Consider the following 17,775-nt stretch of genomic DNA (forward strand, 5'->3'; position numbering starts at 1 on the left):
TTTCCTGTCATTACATATTTTCCCCCTAGACTTAGTCAAAATTATTCTTTATTCTGACACCCATTGTAGGCCTTTATTGATTCTCAATTTCTCCTCTTCTCAAATTGTAAATGATTTTTTTAGAATCATAGAATGTTAGAGATAGAAGATTGATATTTTTTAAATCCTCTTAACATAATCTTTTATTTTATATGCTGGAAATTCACACCCAAAGAGTTAGGTTGATCTGTTTGGGATTGCCCTGTTTGTGTTAGAAACAGAAGTGTAGTTTCCTGATTTAAATTTAAATGCTTTTCCTATTTAGCAGTCTTGCCAAAACTGGCATTCTTTTCTATCAATATAACATATCTTTTCCCATTTAAAAACTATCATATGGAGATGGTAAAGGCAGGGAAGCCTGGCATGCTTTAGTCCACAGGGTTGCAAAGAGTTGGACACGACTAAGTGACTGAACAATAACAATATCTATATTTACATATAGATATATCTATATAGATATATGGATATAGATATTGTTCCCTGTCAAATATATATTAAAAACCTTTTCATATTAAAAAGAATGAAACACCTACAAAATTGTTTTATCACATGTATAAAATATGCAAGATATTAAAATTTTTTATATGTAGGATAAGTTTTAACTACCTTCATTTTTTTCTCTTCTTTCTCTTTATTTCCCTTATTGTGTATACTTAAGCATTGTTTTTTAATAATCCTAAGAGATTGTAGGAAACTAAATTAGGCTGTAAGTTTTAATTTTATCACTATGAATCTTTCCAATCCCAAAGATCATTTTTAAGCCTATTTACTGTTTAAAATTACTTGGCTTTCTCAATGCAAAGTGGTTGTCAGGTTTAATTATGTAAGCAATTTCGGCCATTTCATCTTGGTAATATATCTTGAGAACAAAGTGTGTGATGTTTCATGGAGTGAGAGTCTAGAGTTAATGCCTTGTTGTTGCAGTCTGCAATCACTATGTTTAGAAAAATCTGTATGCACAAAGAAAAAAACAATCTTAAAGATATAAGTCCTGAGTCAGGGAGAGGATATATAGGTGATGGTGGGATGAAATTGAAATGGTCCATATGGTTTCTGCTCTCATAGAACTTTCTAAATGATTTTACAATTAGTCTAAAACTCTAGTATCTTTCCTTAATAAGTAAATGGCTATAAATCAAATGGCTAATTGTATTACTGTAGCCTCAATAATATTTTGTTTATTACTATGTAGGCTATGCTATGTTGACTTGCCAAACAAACCAAAACAAACCAATGAAAATCTCAAGCTTTCTTTTTTTCTAATGTGATACTGTTATCCCAATTTGCATATATATTTTTGTTATTTTTATAAAAAATGAATGTCTGTGTTGGGTAACATGTTTTTACTGTAGGGAGTGATTGCATTCTTCCAAGGGAAATGCATGATAATAATCATTGCTATTTATCAACTTAATTTGCCTTTATTTTGATCTCCTAGGAAAATACTGTTTTGATTCTCTTATTTCTGATAATTCCTAGAACTCTTTTTGTACACATCCCTGCTACTTATAAAGTCATAGCTCAGTACTGGAAAATATATTTTCCTCCATCAGCCTGCAACTTACAAGTCTTTTACTTACAAGATGCTTTCTTCTCACATTGTTTCATAAAAAGAAGAAATTTTGTGACCTAATTTTCAGTTTTGTGAAATTTCCCCACTTTGAGCTAGTTAGTGAGAATGGTGAAAGAACCAAATAAATAGACGACACAATGAATTTATTGCAGGGGTTTTTAGAGTAAAAAGCTTACACAAATTTTTAAATGCATATTTTTGAGAAGTAAACTTGTGGAATGAGAAAGTTGTGTCATAAATGGCTATGAGGGAACTTTAGGTTCCTTACTCTTGTTTAGGTGAGGAGAACTGACAAAGATGTCAAATGCACCTCCTGAAAACAAAACACCAAAACTCTCACTTGTAAATTTATCCTAACTCACTTGAAGGATGTAAACTCTGTGCTGAGTTCAGTTAGTAGGTTGGCTGTCAAAGAAGTCTGTTTTTCTCTCAGCCTCTGTACGGCTGGCTTTTCGGCTGATTAATTTCTTTTTGTTGGATATTCCAGTGTGTGTATCTATGTGTGTGTATGTGTTTACATCACTTTTTTCAGAGTATATTTATAAATATTCAGAGTAAATTTCTTACAGGATGGTTCACATGCTTAATCTGTCTTCTATGACTGGTGGTTTTTAAGTGGAATGCTCAAGTCATTTAGCATCTGACTGTGAAAAGATGGTTTTTTACTGTGTGAGATTTGAACTTCACATCTTTCAAGTGTGGAAGCATTAACACTCCAGTAGTGTTAAGCTTTTTATACCACCTGCTTCCCCTATTTCAAGTTCTGGTGATTTTCTTATGATTCCTTCCATTGACACTCTTAAAAATCTATGAGTCAGCCTTTCAAATATGATATGACTGTATAACTGGATTAGCTATTGATTTGTTTACCTCCAGAAAGAATATTAACTTTGAATTTTTAAGCTAAATCTATTCATTGAACTTTTATTTCTGCATTATTAGAAGAGACAAGACCAGGAAAAAGGACAAGACCAATACCAGGATATTTTAGAAATTCACTTTGTAAGCTGTGGAGCCAACAATATAAGGAAATCATGAGTTTTTGGCTGTGTATCAAAAAGAATAAATATATAAAATGTATGTACACAGTTTGCTCCTAAAAGTTCATTTCTTAGTATAAAACTGTAGTATTTTTTTCCCTCTTTTTACCATTCACGCTTGATTTAAATTCTACATTACATACTATAGTTACAGACATTAATTTGCTAGGCATTAGTCTATACACTACAAAGGCCAGCCTCCAGTTCAGCTGCATTAAATAGGTAATATATTTTGTTTAAAGTTTCAATTAAACCCAAGACCAGAAGATATATGGTCCCTATGGGGAGTTTGAACATTTTCATGCTAGGGTTGCTGCAGGATCATGCTTAGGTCTAGATGTCGCTTGCTTTCCTGGAAATATGAGACAGTTGATTATATTTCACTGCTATTAAAACCACACAAGCCCACCTGTTACATTAATTCATATTTTTTCCAGTTTAGTGGTAAAGGAAAAGACTGAAGCTTAAAAACTTTATTTTTAAATTGAGTTATAAAGAAATTAATGTACTCATTAATACCTAATTATACCCTTAATATCTGATTCCCAAATAGTTTCAATATATTCTTCTTTAAAAATATGTTTTCTGAGGCCTCAGTAGAAGTAAATGAGAAAAAACATGTATAATTTGCTCTTTCATTGGATACTTTCCATGGAATGAGTCTTCTACTCGGTTAAGAAATATCAGTGGGATTGTTCTTAGAAAATTAATGTATTGTTATGCTATATTTGGAAAATTAACTAAATTTCAAATCCTGGCATTCTTAAAAGATGCCAGTTTTGATGACATTGAGATGAAATAGACATAATCATGAAGAAGGAAAAAACCATGTATGAAAAATACAGTCTTAAAAATTAGTGTCGAGAAAATGATCATTTGTTGCACATATTTAGAATAGACCAGTAATACAAATGAAGTTAAAAATTAAATACATTACGAACTGTATGTCCTTTGCTGTGTATATATTTATATCTGTTTTTTCTAATAGGTAGGGAGAGATTGTTTTCTACAAGAAAATCTAGTTTAACTCCCCCATGAGCTGTTACATAAGTTGTGATTTTATTTATAATGATAAAAGTTATTGTCATATTCAGATTGAACAAAGCATTAAAACGGAACATGAAGAGTTTTGTTCCAAATTGCAAGTCTTTTTTTTCCCTCCAAATATGTAATTATGAGCATGAGTTTCTATGAGCTGTTAGTAGAACCTTATTTTAAGTATTCATTGACAATAGGATGAATTTTTAAATTTCTCATCTCTCTTAGTGATTAACATTCATAAAAAAATTTATAGTATAAAATACATTATTCATTACATATTATAGAGTCATGTTGCTTAATCCATACGTATGAAGTGCATTCCTAAGATGTGTATAAAATAAAAAATGCTTTTATTATACTTTTCTGATGGTTTCCTGCAGTTTGTATCTTATTTTTCTGAATACTATTATTTTCATTAATTAATCCCAAACTAGTAATACATTTACTCATTCTTTTTTCTTCCTTCTGGAGTAAACTTTGGGTTTTTCTCAACACAATTTATAACTTCCTTGCATATATTTCTAGTAGTCTCTAAATATTTCAGTTCTATTAAGCCATTTTATTTTATTGTGAGATTATCTTTTTCAGTCAGTTCAGTTGCTTAGTCGTGTCCGATTCTTTGCGACCCCAAGAACTGCAGCACGCCAGGCCTACCTGTCCATCACCAACTCCCGGAGTTTACCCAAACCCATGTCCATCGAGTCGGTGATGCCATCCAGCCATCTCATCCTCTGTCATCCCTTCTCCTCCTGCCTTCAATCTTTCCCAGCATCAGGGTCTTTTCCAATGAGTCAGCTCTTCGCATCAGGTGGCCAAAGTACTGGAGTTTCAGCTTTAACATCATTCCTTCCAAAGAACACCAAGGACTGATCTCCTTTAGGATGGACTGGTTGAACCTCCTTACAGTCCAAGGAACTCTCAAGAGTCTTCTCCAACACCACAGTTCAAAAGCATCAATTCTTTGGCACTCAGCTTTCTTTATAGTCCAGCTCTCACATCCATACATGACCACTGGAAAAACCATAGCCTTGACTACACGGACCTTTTTTGGCAAATTAATGTCTCTGCTCTTGAATATGCTGTCTAGGCTGGTCATAACTTTCCTTCCAAGGATTAAGCGTCTTTTAATTTCTGTATGTGATTTGGAACCTAGAAAAATAAAGTCTGACACTGTTTCCACATCTATTTCCCATGAAGTGATGGGACCAGATGCCATGATCTTCGTTTTCTGAATGTGGAGCTTTAAGCCAACTTTTTCACTGTCTTTCACTTTCATCAAGAGGCTCTTTAGTTCCTCTTCACTTTCTGCCATAAGAGTGGTGCCATCTGCATATCTGAGGTTATTGATATTTCTCCTGGCAGTCTTGATTCCAGCTTGTGCTTCCTCCAGCCCAGCTTTTCTCATGATGTACGCTGCATATAAGTTAAATAAGCAGGGTGACAATATACAGCCTTGACATACTCCTTTTTCTATTTGGGACCAGTCTGTTGTTCCATGTCCAGTTCTAACTATTGCTTCCTGACCTGCATACAGGTTTCTTGAGAGGCAGGTCAGGTGGTCTGGTATTCCCATCTCTTTCAGAATTGTCCACAGTTTATTGTGATCCACACAGTCAAAGGCTTTGGCATAGTCAATAAAGCAGAAATAGATGTTTTTCTGGAACTCTCTTGCTTTTTCCATGATCTAGCGGATATTGGCAATTTGATCTCTGGTTCCTCTGCCTTTTCTAAAACCAGTTTGAACATCTGGAAGTTCACGGTTCACATACTGCTGAAGCCTGGCTTGGAGAATTTTGAACATTACTTTACTAGCATGTGAAATGAGTGCAATTGTGCGGTAGTTTGAGCATTCTTTGGCATTGCCTTTCTCTGGGACTGGAATGAAAACTGACCTTTTCCAGTCCTGTGGCTACTGCTGAGTTTTCCAAATTTGCTGGCATATTGAGTGCAGCACTTTCACAGCATCGTCTTTCAGCATTTGAAATAGCTCCACTGGAATTCCATCACCTCCACTAGCTTTGGTCATAGTGATTCTTCCTAGGGCCCACTTGATTTCACATTCTAGGATGTCTGGCTCTATGTGAGTGATCACACCATTGTGATTATCTGGGTTGTGAAGATCTTTTTTGTACAGTTCTTCTGTGTATTCTTGCCACTTCTTCTTAATATCTTCTGCTTCTGTTAGGTCCATACCATTTCTGTCCTTTATCAAGCCCATCTTTTCATGAAAGTTCCCTTGTTATCTCTAATTTTCTTGAAGAGATCTCTAGTCTTTTCCATTCTATTGTTTTTCTCTATTTCTTTGCATTGATCGCTGAGGAAGGCTTTCTTATCTCTTCTTGCTATTCTTTGGAACTCTGCATTCAAATGGGTATATCTTTCCTTTTCTCCTTTGTTTTTCACTTCCTGTCTTCTCACAACTATTAGTAAGGCCGCCTCAGACAGCTGTGTCGCTTTTTTGCATTTCTTTTTCTTTGGGATGATCTTGATTCCTGTCTCCTGTACAATGTCAGGAACCTCCATCCATAGTTCATCAGGCACTCTGTCTATCAGAACTAGTCCCTTAAATTGTGGATAGTATTATATTTGGAGGGAGAGGGTCACACACACACACACACATACAGAGTCTCATTTTCTCTTTTTTGGGAAATTCTGAGCATTTTATGGGGTTGTCTCCCACATTTGTTGATTGATTGTTTTTAGTGATTTATTTCCTTGAAAGCATAAAGGAAATTGATAAACCTAGAGAATTTCAGGATACCCAGTTGCAAAAAGAGCTATATTGACATAGGCTTCTGGCTGTTTTTCAAGTTAAATTTTGATGGCACATCAAATGTTTTTTCAGTATTTAACACTAGGTATTAGGAACCTTTTAAACTTTCACTGAAGTTTAACCTCTTTCCTCAAGATTAGCGTTTCAATTTAATGAAACACATATTCAGTTTTTTCCCCTGCATTTCCTCTTTGCTTTAAAAACAGCCTTTCTAGCTTCAAGGATTTCTCTTAAATTTGATGCTATAAGGACTTGCCCCTAGAAACTGATAAAAATTTATTATGTTTTATAGATAATAAATGTAAAATTAAATATCGTTGAGGGAAGGGAGTTTTCATAAAAGTTTGCCTAGGAGAATTGATTAAATGTTTGGAAAGAATGAAATTAGCTATCTGCCTCACACCACATGGCAGAATGTATTTCATATGGGATAGGCAGCTAATTTTAATAGTGAAACTATATAATTAAAGGTGAATATATATCCCTATGGTGGAGAATAGTTCTTTGTGTATAATAGATAGTGGTAAATTTACACAGGAAAAGTCAACCTGATTTGCATGTGTAAAAATTAAAATAGTCTGATGAAAAGCTATTAACTGTATTTTGCCTATCATAGAGAAAGATAGATGTCTTATTTAAAAGCTGCCTTAAAATCATTAAACAATGACTCACATTTAAAAAATAATGATGGTTAAATTTTTGTGGAAAAAAATTGTTAAAACGTGCATTTTGGGGGCACTTCCTGTCTGTCCAGTGGTTAGGACTCTCTGCTTCCACTGTCAGGGGCCTGGGTTCAATCCCTGCTCTGGGAACTAAGATTCCACAAGCCCCATAGTATAGCGAAAAAAAAAAAGAGAAACCAGAAAACAAAACAACCATATATGCATTTTCGTTAGTTCAAGGATTTCACTGCTGTATATGTGTTCTAAGATAATAAGATGTATATTAAAAAAAAAGAAAAGGATAATTGCTAAAGCAGGTTTAGTACCTACAAGAATATGGGAGGGGAATTTGAATACACAAGCAATTAATATTGAATGAGAACATATAATTTTGGAAAATATAGCATATTTTTATTTAATACAGTAAACTGCTAGAAGGAACCTAAATATTTAAAACTAGCAAATTATTTTACTTATAATTTACTCTTTTAATGTTTAAATAAATTGTAGAAAAACAAAATTTTACTAATCAGTAACTATGATTGATGGAATTCATTTAATTTAATAAAAGCACCACTTTTCAGACTTTCAACAATGAGTAGATATAATTAGATAATAAATGTATAAATGTTAAAAATAAATTCCAAGGAGTAATCAGGACTTGATCTAGTCAGTCTTGAGTAGATCGTCTAGAAAATCCATCAATTTGACATTTCCTTAAACTAGGGTATTGTCGCTGATTTATGAAACAACTATACAGATTACTGGAAATGATTGTCTATAAATTATTATCTAATTTGGGAGATTAAAAAGTTATTTGGTGTTGGCTCCTCATTTTGTAGATGGTAAAACTAAGGCCCTTTCAGGGTTAGGAGGTTGTAGAACATATGCCCAATGAAATACTACTCGGCTAGAAAAGGAATGCATTTGAGTCTGTTCTAATGAAGTGGATGAACCTAGAGCCCACTATACAGAGTGAAGTAAGTCAGAAAGAGAAAGACAAATGTGGTATATTAACACATATATCTGGAATCTAGAAGGACGGTACTGACGATCCTACATACAGGGCAGCAATGGAGACACAGAGAATAGACTTCTGGACTCAGTGGGAGAGGGGAGGGAGGAATGACCTGAGAGAAGAGCACTGAAACATGTACGTTATTGTATGCGGAATGGATGGCCAGTGCCAGTTCTACGTGAAGCCAGACACCCCGGGTCTGTGCTCTGTGACAGCCTGGAGGGATGGGTGGAGAGGGAGGTTTTAGCGGTGTTCAGGATCAGGGGACAGATGTAGGCCTATGGCCAATTCATCTTGATGTATGGCAGAAGCCATCACAATATTGTAAAGTAATTATCCTCCAATTAACCTAAATTAAATAAATTAAAAAATTAAGTCCCTTTCAAATAACCCGTTTGTCTACAACCATACAAAGTTCTAATGGCAAGATAAGGATTAGAAACCCAGTCATTTTATTATTATTTTTTTTATAACTCATAATTCAGTGCTGCATCATAATTATAAATAATTTTACCAGATGAGACAAACCAAGTTAATAAGTCAATTAATTAAAATATTTATTTCATTTTAATATTCAATGCAAAATTAGTTTCTAAGGGAAGAACAGTAACATATATAAAATAAATAATAACAAACATGAAGATAAGATGGGTAAAGTGCTCATTAGAAGAAAACTGACCAGCACAGAGAAACACTACTTATAAAAACCACTGAAACAAACCTGGTATCTTAAATGGAAAATAAGCATTCCATAAGAAAGAAATGATGACCTTAATGACCAGCCTGTTCCTCAAACTGGGAAAGCTTGGAAAGTAGACAGATTACCATAGAATGCCTAACTTTGAGGCTAAGTATCCTACAACACTTGCAATAATGACAATGAGATGCTTTCACTCTATCAGCAGGAGGAAATCTGCTAGAAATCACGTGGGGCTATATTCTGAACGTGCCCATTCTTTAGAGGCCAGAAAAAAGTGCTGTAACCTATGTGAGGCCTTTTACAAAGATAGCATTTCTCCCCAGGGTGCTGCTGTCCCAGTATTTTGCAAGCATACTTCTGAAGCTTTCATAACTCCTTAAATTATACCAAGGTATATGAAGTTCTGTGTTTTTCATAACCTTTTCCACTCATGTTTCTCTGTTCACTCTGACTTTGCTCCCAGCCATTTACTGTATGTTTTATTGTTTCCCTGATACTTCATTCTAAAACATGATACCTAGGAAATTACATTTTTAAACACAATTTAACTGAAATTTTAAGTAGTAATTTTTTAAAAGTTTTTTGTATTATTTGTTTCATGTACACCTAAAAATAAAATCTTAGAAAATTTTGATAGCATAAATATATATGATCAACATATCTCTTTGTCACAAGATTATAAGTACCAGAAGGCAACTGTGAATGCTGTCTCATTAAACTTTAGGTTTACCATTATATGAGTTATCCACGTTGGCTAATCTAAATTGATATGCAAGATACATATTTAAGAATTCAGAAAAAGAAATTTAACAATTACTGTAAGAGTTGAGTAAAGAGTGACTACTTTTGTTAAAAGTAGTCAAATTTTTTTGTTTTTTCAAATAGGAAATTTGGAGGGAGGAGAAATCGGATGAATGTGGTCAAAAAGTACAGACTTCCAGTTACAATACAAAATACTAGGGATGTATTAAGTTGGTACAAAAGTAATTGTGGTTTCAGACTGTGATTTTTAAATCATTTTAATTAGGTTCAAACACATCTTTATTAATCAAAATAGGAATTATTACAATCAACACATTTTTTGCTAATAAGAGATAAGTTTGTTTATTCCTGTAGCATAAAAGTCCATGCCTTAGGATTTCAAGAACTCTTGGAAGGCATTTTTGCCTCTTGCCTGCTGTGGAAGATTTGCCCTGCAAAAAGTTGTTGAGATGCTTGAAGAAGTGAGAGTCAGTTGGCGAGAAGTCAGGTGAATATTGCAGATGAGGCAAAACTTCATAGCCCAATTCGTTCAACTTTTGAAATGTTGGTTGTGTGATGTGTGGTCAGGTGTTGTCGTGGAGAAAAATTGGGCCCTTTCTGTTTTGGCCCCAACAGAAATTATGTCATTTCTGTTGACCAATACCAGCTGCAGGCATTGCTGTTTTCAGTGTATTTCATCAATTTGCTGAGCATACTTTTAAGATGTAATGGTCTCACTAGGATTCAGAAAGCTCTAGTGAATCAGACGGGCAGCAGACCACCAAGCAGTAACCATGACTGTTTTTTGGTGCAAGTTTGGCTTTAGGAAGTGCTTAGGAGTTTCTTGGTCCAACCACTGAGCTGCTCACCACTGGGTGTCGTATAAAATCCAGTTTTTGTCCCATGTCACAATCAGATCTAGAAACGGTTTGTTTTTGTGTAGAATAAGAGAAGACAACACTTCAAAATAATTATTTTTTTGATTTACAGTCAACTCATGAGGCACCCATTTATCAAGCTTTTTCACCTTTCCAATTTGTTTCAATTTCTGGATGACCATAGAAAGATCCATATTAAGTTCTTTGCCAACTTCTCTTGTAGTTGTTTCTTAAATTGAAGAAAGTAAGGAAAACCACTAGGCAATTCAGGTATGCTGCTGCTGAGTCACTTCAGTCATGTCTGACTCTGTGCGACCCCATAGATGGCAGCCCACCAGGCTCCCCGTCCCTGGGATTCTCCAGGCATGACCTAAATCAAATCCCTTATGATTATACAGTGGAAGTGAGAAATAGATTTAAGGGACTAGATCTGATAGAGTGCCTGATGAACTATGGATGGAGGTTCGTGACACTGTACAGGAGACAGGGATCAAGAACATCACTATGGAAAAGAAATGCACAAAAGCAAAATGGCTGTCTAAGGAGGCCTTACAGATAGCTGTGAAAAGAAGAGAAGTGAAAAGCAAAGGAGAAAAAGAAAAATATAAGCATATGAATGCAGAGTTCCAAAGAATAGCAAGGAGAGATAAAGCCTTTCTCAGTGATCAATGCAAAGAAATAGAGGAAAACAACAGAATGGGAAAGACTAGAGATCTCTTCAAGAAAATTAGAGATGCCAAGGGAACATTTCATGCAAAGATGGGCTCGATAAAGGACAGAAATGGTATGGACCTAACAGAAGCAGAAGATATTAAGAAGAGGTGGCAAGAATACACAGAAGAACTGTACAGAAAAGATCTTCATGACCAAGATAATCACGATGGTGTGATCACTGACCTAGAGCCAGACATCCTGGAATGTGAAGTCAAGTGGGCCTTAGAAAGCATCACTATGAACAAAGCTAGTGGAGATGATGAAATTCCAGTGGAGCTATTTCAAATCCTGAAAGATAATGCTGTGAAAGTGCTGCACTCAATATGCCAGCAAATTTGGAAAACTCAGCAGTGGTCACAGGACTGGAAAAGGTCAGTTTTCATTCCAATCCCAAAGAAAGGCAATGCCAAAGAATGCTCAAACTACCGCACAATTGTACTCATCTCACATGCTAGTAAATTAATGCTCAAAATTCTCCAAGCCAGGCTTCAGCAATACTTGAACTGTGAACTTCCAGATGTTCAAGCTGGTTTTAGAAAAGACAGAGAAACCAGAGATCAAATTGCCAGCATCCGCTGGATCATGGAAAAAGCAAGAGAGTTCCAGAAAAACATCTATTTCTGCTTTATTGACTATGCCAAAGCCTTTGACTGTGTGGATCACAATAAACTGTGGAAAATTCTGAAAGAGATGGGCATACCAGACCACCTGACCTTCCTCTTGAGAAACCTGTATGCAGGTCAGGAAGCAACAGTTAGACCTGGACATGGAACAACAGACTGGTTCCAAATAGGAAAGGGAGTCCGTCAAGGCTGTATATTGTCAGCCTGCTTATTTAACTTATATACTGAGTACATCATGAGAAATGCTGGGCTAGAGGAAGTACCAGGTGAAATCAAGATTGCCTGGAGAAATATCAATAACCTCAGATATGCAGATGGCACCACCCTTATGGCAGAAAGTGAAGAGGAACTAAAGAGCCTCTTGATGAAAGTGAAAGAGGAGAGTGAAAAAGTTGGCTTAAAGCTCCACATTCAGAAAACGAAGATCATGGCATCTGGTCCTATCACTTCATGGGAAATAGATGTGGAAACAGTGGAAACAGTGTCAGACTATATTTTGGGGGGCTCCAAAATCACTGCAGATGGTGACTGCAGCCATGAAATTAAAAGACGCTTACTCCTTGGAAGGAAAGTTATGACCAACCTAGATAGCATATAAAAAGTGGAGACATTACTTTGCCAACAAGGTTCCGTCTAGTCAAGGCTATGGTTTTTCCAGTGGTCATGAGTGGATGAGAAAGTTGGACTGTGAAGAAAGCTGAGTGCAGAAGAATTGATGCTTTTGAACTGTGATGTTCGAGAAGTCTCTTGAGAGTCCCTGGGACTGCAAGGAGATCCACCAGTCCTTCCTAAAGGAGATGAATCCTGGGTGTTCATTGGAAGGACTGATGCTGAAGCCTAAACTCCAATACTTTGGCCACCTCATGCGAAGAGTTGACTCATTGATAAAGACCCTGATGCTGGGAGGGATTGGGGGCAGGAGGAGAAGGGGACGACAGGGGATAAGATGGCTGGATGGCATCACCGACTCTATGGGCATGAGTTTGGGTAAACTCTGGGAGTTGGTGATGAACAGGGAGGCCTGGCGTGCTGCAATCGTGGGGTTGCAAAGAGTCATACATGACCGAGTGACTGAACTGAACTGAACTGAACTTGTAACAGGATCAGCTTTGCTCATTGCTCCCAGTTGGTCTTTGTCAGCTTCCGATGGCCAATGACTATACTCTTCATCTCCAAGGCTCTCATCTCCTTTGCAAAACTTCTTGAACCACCATTACACTGTACTTTTGTTAGCAGTTCCTGGGCCAAATGCATTGTTTTTGTTGAGAGTTGTCTCTGCTGCTTTCTGACCTCTTTGAACTTGAATAAGAAAATCACTTGAGTTTGCTTTTTGTCTAACATTTATATAGTCTAAAATAAATGTAAAATTAACAGAAGTAATAAGTTATTAGCAAAAAAAAACTGAACTGAGAAGTGCACATTAAAATGATGTATAACGTAGCCACATTTGTTTAAGATTGTATTCCAGTATCAAACAGCAAAGTTCAGCAATGTAAAACTCAATTACTTTTGCACTAGCCTAATGTTCAATACAATGTACAATATCATATAATCGTTAACACTGCTATATGATATACTTGCTTAGAGAGTAGATCCTCAAAATTCACACATCGAGGGAAACAAGCATTATGTCTTATCTATACTATATGAAATATATCAAGTGACCTTATTGTGGTAGTCATTTCACAATATATGTCAAGTCATAATGTTGTATACCTTAAACTTTTACAATGCTTTATGCCACGTCTATCTAAATAAATCTAAAAGGGGGAAAAAAAGAGGAATCTAAACTGAAATATAGAAATAGAAATGTATTATTTTGTGGAAAAGCAGGAAAAACAAAAGGTAAGACTAGCAGATAGTGGTAATATGTACCCCTGTATGCTCTATTCTTTATCTGCAAGCCAGAGCTGTCCGGTAACTTGAAACATGAGAATCACTGAGATCTGGACTCTTACATCATCAATAATCTAGCATTCTTTCCTTTAAGGAGTTAGCCTTTGCTGGGTTATTTAGATTCAGGGGTTTTTAGGGAGGAAGAGTGACATTATTTGTTCTACATCTGAAACTGGTTTATATCTGCCTGAAGCCAGCCTGGAGACATCCAAATCCCCTTTGTCTGTGAGTGAAGCAGAAATAAATCTGGGTGATGAACCTGATCACTATATCATCACACACCACATCTTTGAATTCTTATGAAAAGTGCTTCTATTATGTCATTTTTTTTTTTTTTGTAGGATAGGAAAGAAAAATACTCATCATTGCTTCTTACCTCCTGGGTACTGTAAACATTTTTTTTTTCTATTATTGTAAGTTAAGAAGAATTACAGTACCACAAAAGATGACTTAACCCACCTTCCTAACCTATTCCCAATAAAGTCTCTTCATTCTCTTCCTTATTGAACTTACTGAACTTTTCTTTTCCTGTGATCATTTCCTTTATGGAATTTTTATGATTTTACTATTTTAATCAAGCTTGAAGGATTACATATACACCATTCTCTCTCCTAATACTGAATTCAGTGATGGTATTTTTTGCAACTATTTTATTTCTTCTCTAATTTTTTTACATATTTGAACTAAATGGTATGGTAGAAATAGAATCTAATCTGAATCTTCAATGTCATTTGCTTGTTTTTGAACACTGAACAAGTTGATTAAGCTCAGTAACCCATAGTGACCTCATTTGTAAAATGAGATCAATACTAATTAACAGTGTAAGAATAATATAAATGCATAAAGGTAATACATTTAATACTTCAGTGGATATTCAATAAGTAATAAGCTCTATATGGTTGGTAACTGCTTGATGCAGTGGCAAAAAGCATGGGCTTTCAAGACATTCAGACTTTTTTTTTTAATCTTTGGGCCACAGCACATTGTATGTAGGATCTTAGTTCCCCAAGCAGGGATCAGACCCACACCCCCTGCATTGACAGCACAGAGTCTTAACCACTGGCATGTCAAGAAAGTCCCCAAATCTTATAAGATAGGATTGTTAGCTGTGTAGGTCACTTGTTATTCCTGAGCCTTCTTCCTCATTCATAAAAAGCCCCTTATATGAATTAGAAATATGAAGCTCCTACTTTGGCCATGCCAGGAATACAGCAAGTACTTGGGCTTATATTGTTTATTGCCTGAACCTTTATTGAATTGCCTTTTACACACATTTAAATTCATCCATGATTATTTTCTTGCATTTTTGGTTTTGCGTCTTTATTACCACTTTACGGGCTGTTTTTGTGTTAAGGTTAACCTTAAGAACTAAAGTACATCTTATATGCTAGATATTTCCCTGTTAAGAATTGAATCCAGTTTGAGGCAGAAACGTTTTTAAAGGTCAGCCATGGATTATTATTGCTCTTTCTTAGTCCTTTAATTCAATAGATAAGCTCAAGGCAAAGTGAAATGAACTTGATGGCCTGTGTATCACAAGCTAGAAAACAGTTTCCCGTGAGTGAGACAAAGTATAATTTTCACCTGATCTGGAGACTTGGGAATTTAGTGATTGTTCACTACCAATAGATTAGCAATGCACTGAGATCAGGTCGTCCTGTGTTTGAACTGCAGCTTTCTACATTTATGGTTTTGTGTGTTTAATTTAGCTACTCTGGTTTTCAATTTTCTCATCTGTAAAATCCAGGTTAATTAAGGACATTCCTTAATTTAAAAAAAATGAGGTACAGAGCAACTAATATAGAGACTGAAAATACATTTCATCTCACAAACGTAATCTAAAAGTTAGTTGGCACTGGCTGAATGAGGGTGAGGTGTTAAGGACCCGTGTGGGGCTAAGTGAGAAAACCTTCTGTGCACCCAAAGATATAGGATGGGAGGAGTGGGTACATGTAAGTCAGATGTTTGCTTCTGGTAGTTTGTTACCCTGATTCACAATAAGCATTCAGTGAGTGCTATTGTCATCATTATTACTGAGATACAACGAATGATTACATGAAGTGTTTCTAAGTTGTAATGTATAGAACCTAAGGAAGCTAGTTATTTACATTTTTTATATACTTGCCAAGATACATTATTACATAATATTTTTTATTTATGATTCTTTGATATTTTCCCACCTCACTAGCTTTATAACTTAATAAGTTGCTTATGAGTTCTTACTGAACAAAATAGGTCAAGTTAAGTAGTTAGCAAATTAATAATATTTCATTTCAAAATGGGTTTTAATAATGGTAGATTTCTGACTTGGAACAAAGGAGGAGTATGCTTTTTGAAATGATTTTCAAACACCAACCACTTAAATATGAAAATTTGAATCTCAAAAGCAACCATGGACTTAGGATTCTCCTGTGTTTTCTCTGTGCCGATAACTTACTGTTCTACAAATTCGTTTTTTTAAATAAATTGAAAGTAGAAGCCATATTAAATGCAATGATTGTCAACTTCTAAAAAGTGATCTATAAGCAGTTGAAGACTGTAAGTAGAATTTCAGATTAATTCCAAACAGAACCTCATAAAGCAGACCCATCTTTCAGGTCTGACTCTGAAATTTCTACTGGCTTTATAATCCATTTCAGAGATAGTTGAATTTTGTTTATCATTAATTGCTTTAAATTCTTAAATATTTGATTTTATATTTTATATAAATCATATCTAATATTTAGTATAAAGAAATGGATCACTCTCCCTAAGAAAAATTACTGTTTGCTTTATTTGGAAATGTTTATTAGTTCAACATTTTAAAAAGAAAATTGCCTGACAGTGTTTTACTTATTATGAGATATGATAATAAGACAATATAATTATTACAGAAACATGAAAAAAAAATCTGTACCTAATCCTACCAATCTTAACAACTATGAGTATTTTGTGTATTTTATTCTAGTCTTCGGTCTTTGCTTCAGTATTTCTTGCATCTCAGCCTGAGCACTTAATTATGTCTAACCAAATTCTTCTTAAATGGAAACATGTTTTAAGCTTTAGGAAAAAAAAAATCAAGCTATCATTTTTATGATACTATAGTTTAAGGGCTGTTTTCAGAACTAGAAACACATAGATGTGCGAGTGGTACATACATTTTTGTTTATGTTACATGTAATTTGTCACCAATATTTTTTACTAACTGATGAGCAAAGGGCACTCAAAAGGCCTGGAGACGCAGATCAATTCAATTCATCAAACATATTTGTATTGACAACACTGTGGTAATGTAAAGAGAATTTGATTAAAATAAAAGGAAGTTAGCTCTTTCTTTGAAGCAAAGATGTACAACCAGTGTGGGTGATACCTTTAGGAAAATCCTCTGATTATTCCTCTAAATGGAAAGAGCCATCACACTTATGATTAGTTAAGCTGTTATAAAAATCTGCTTGAAAAATAATGCAGGTCACCAGTTTGTTGCTTGGTCTCAGAAATTGAGTAGTTTCTACATTTGAAGTGTTTAATATAACTATACTATTTAACTTAAACACACAAATCATCTTACAATCTAATCTTCCTATCAAGTGGAATATTCTTTCAAACTATAAGTGTAGAAAGGAGAGGCAGGTGGTGATAAGAAGGTAACTGATACACTTTTGGCTTATTTCTGATTTTTTTCTTGTGCTTGGCTGTTAATAAAAAGCTATTTGGTGGGCAAAATTTATATAAGTTGAAAATAATAGCTGACGGCTGAAAGGCCTTAGACTAGCTTTGCACTTGGTAATGGGCATGCTAAATAATTGTCACATATTCACTGGATTTTCCAAATGAAACTGGTAAATTCTACTTTACTTATTAAAATATAAAATGCAAATAATTTCTGAAAAATCTAAGATCTAGCACCAATGCTTCACACCAAATATTTATAGCTTTTTTTTCCCCATGGCCACATCGCTTATGGACTCTCAGTTCCCAGACCAGGGACCAAACCCATGCCCCATTGCTTCTGCAGGGCCTGAACCTGTGTCCTCTACAGTGGAAGAATGAAGCCCTAACCGCTCGATCACCAAGGAATTCCCTTTAACTTCTTCATTT

The 17,775-nt window shown here is 35.1% G+C and overlaps 1 protein-coding gene across 2 annotated transcripts in view; it reads left to right on the forward strand.

Annotated features, from left to right (window-relative positions):
* The window catches only part of TMTC2 (transmembrane O-mannosyltransferase targeting cadherins 2), a 414,333-nt gene that overhangs the window by 275,543 nt on the left and 121,015 nt on the right, over window positions 1-17,775 (forward strand). The window lies entirely within an intron of this gene.

Source organism: Bos javanicus, chromosome 5, assembly GCF_032452875.1.
Source record: "Bos javanicus breed banteng chromosome 5, ARS-OSU_banteng_1.0, whole genome shotgun sequence".
NCBI lineage: Eukaryota > Metazoa > Chordata > Mammalia > Artiodactyla > Bovidae > Bos > Bos javanicus.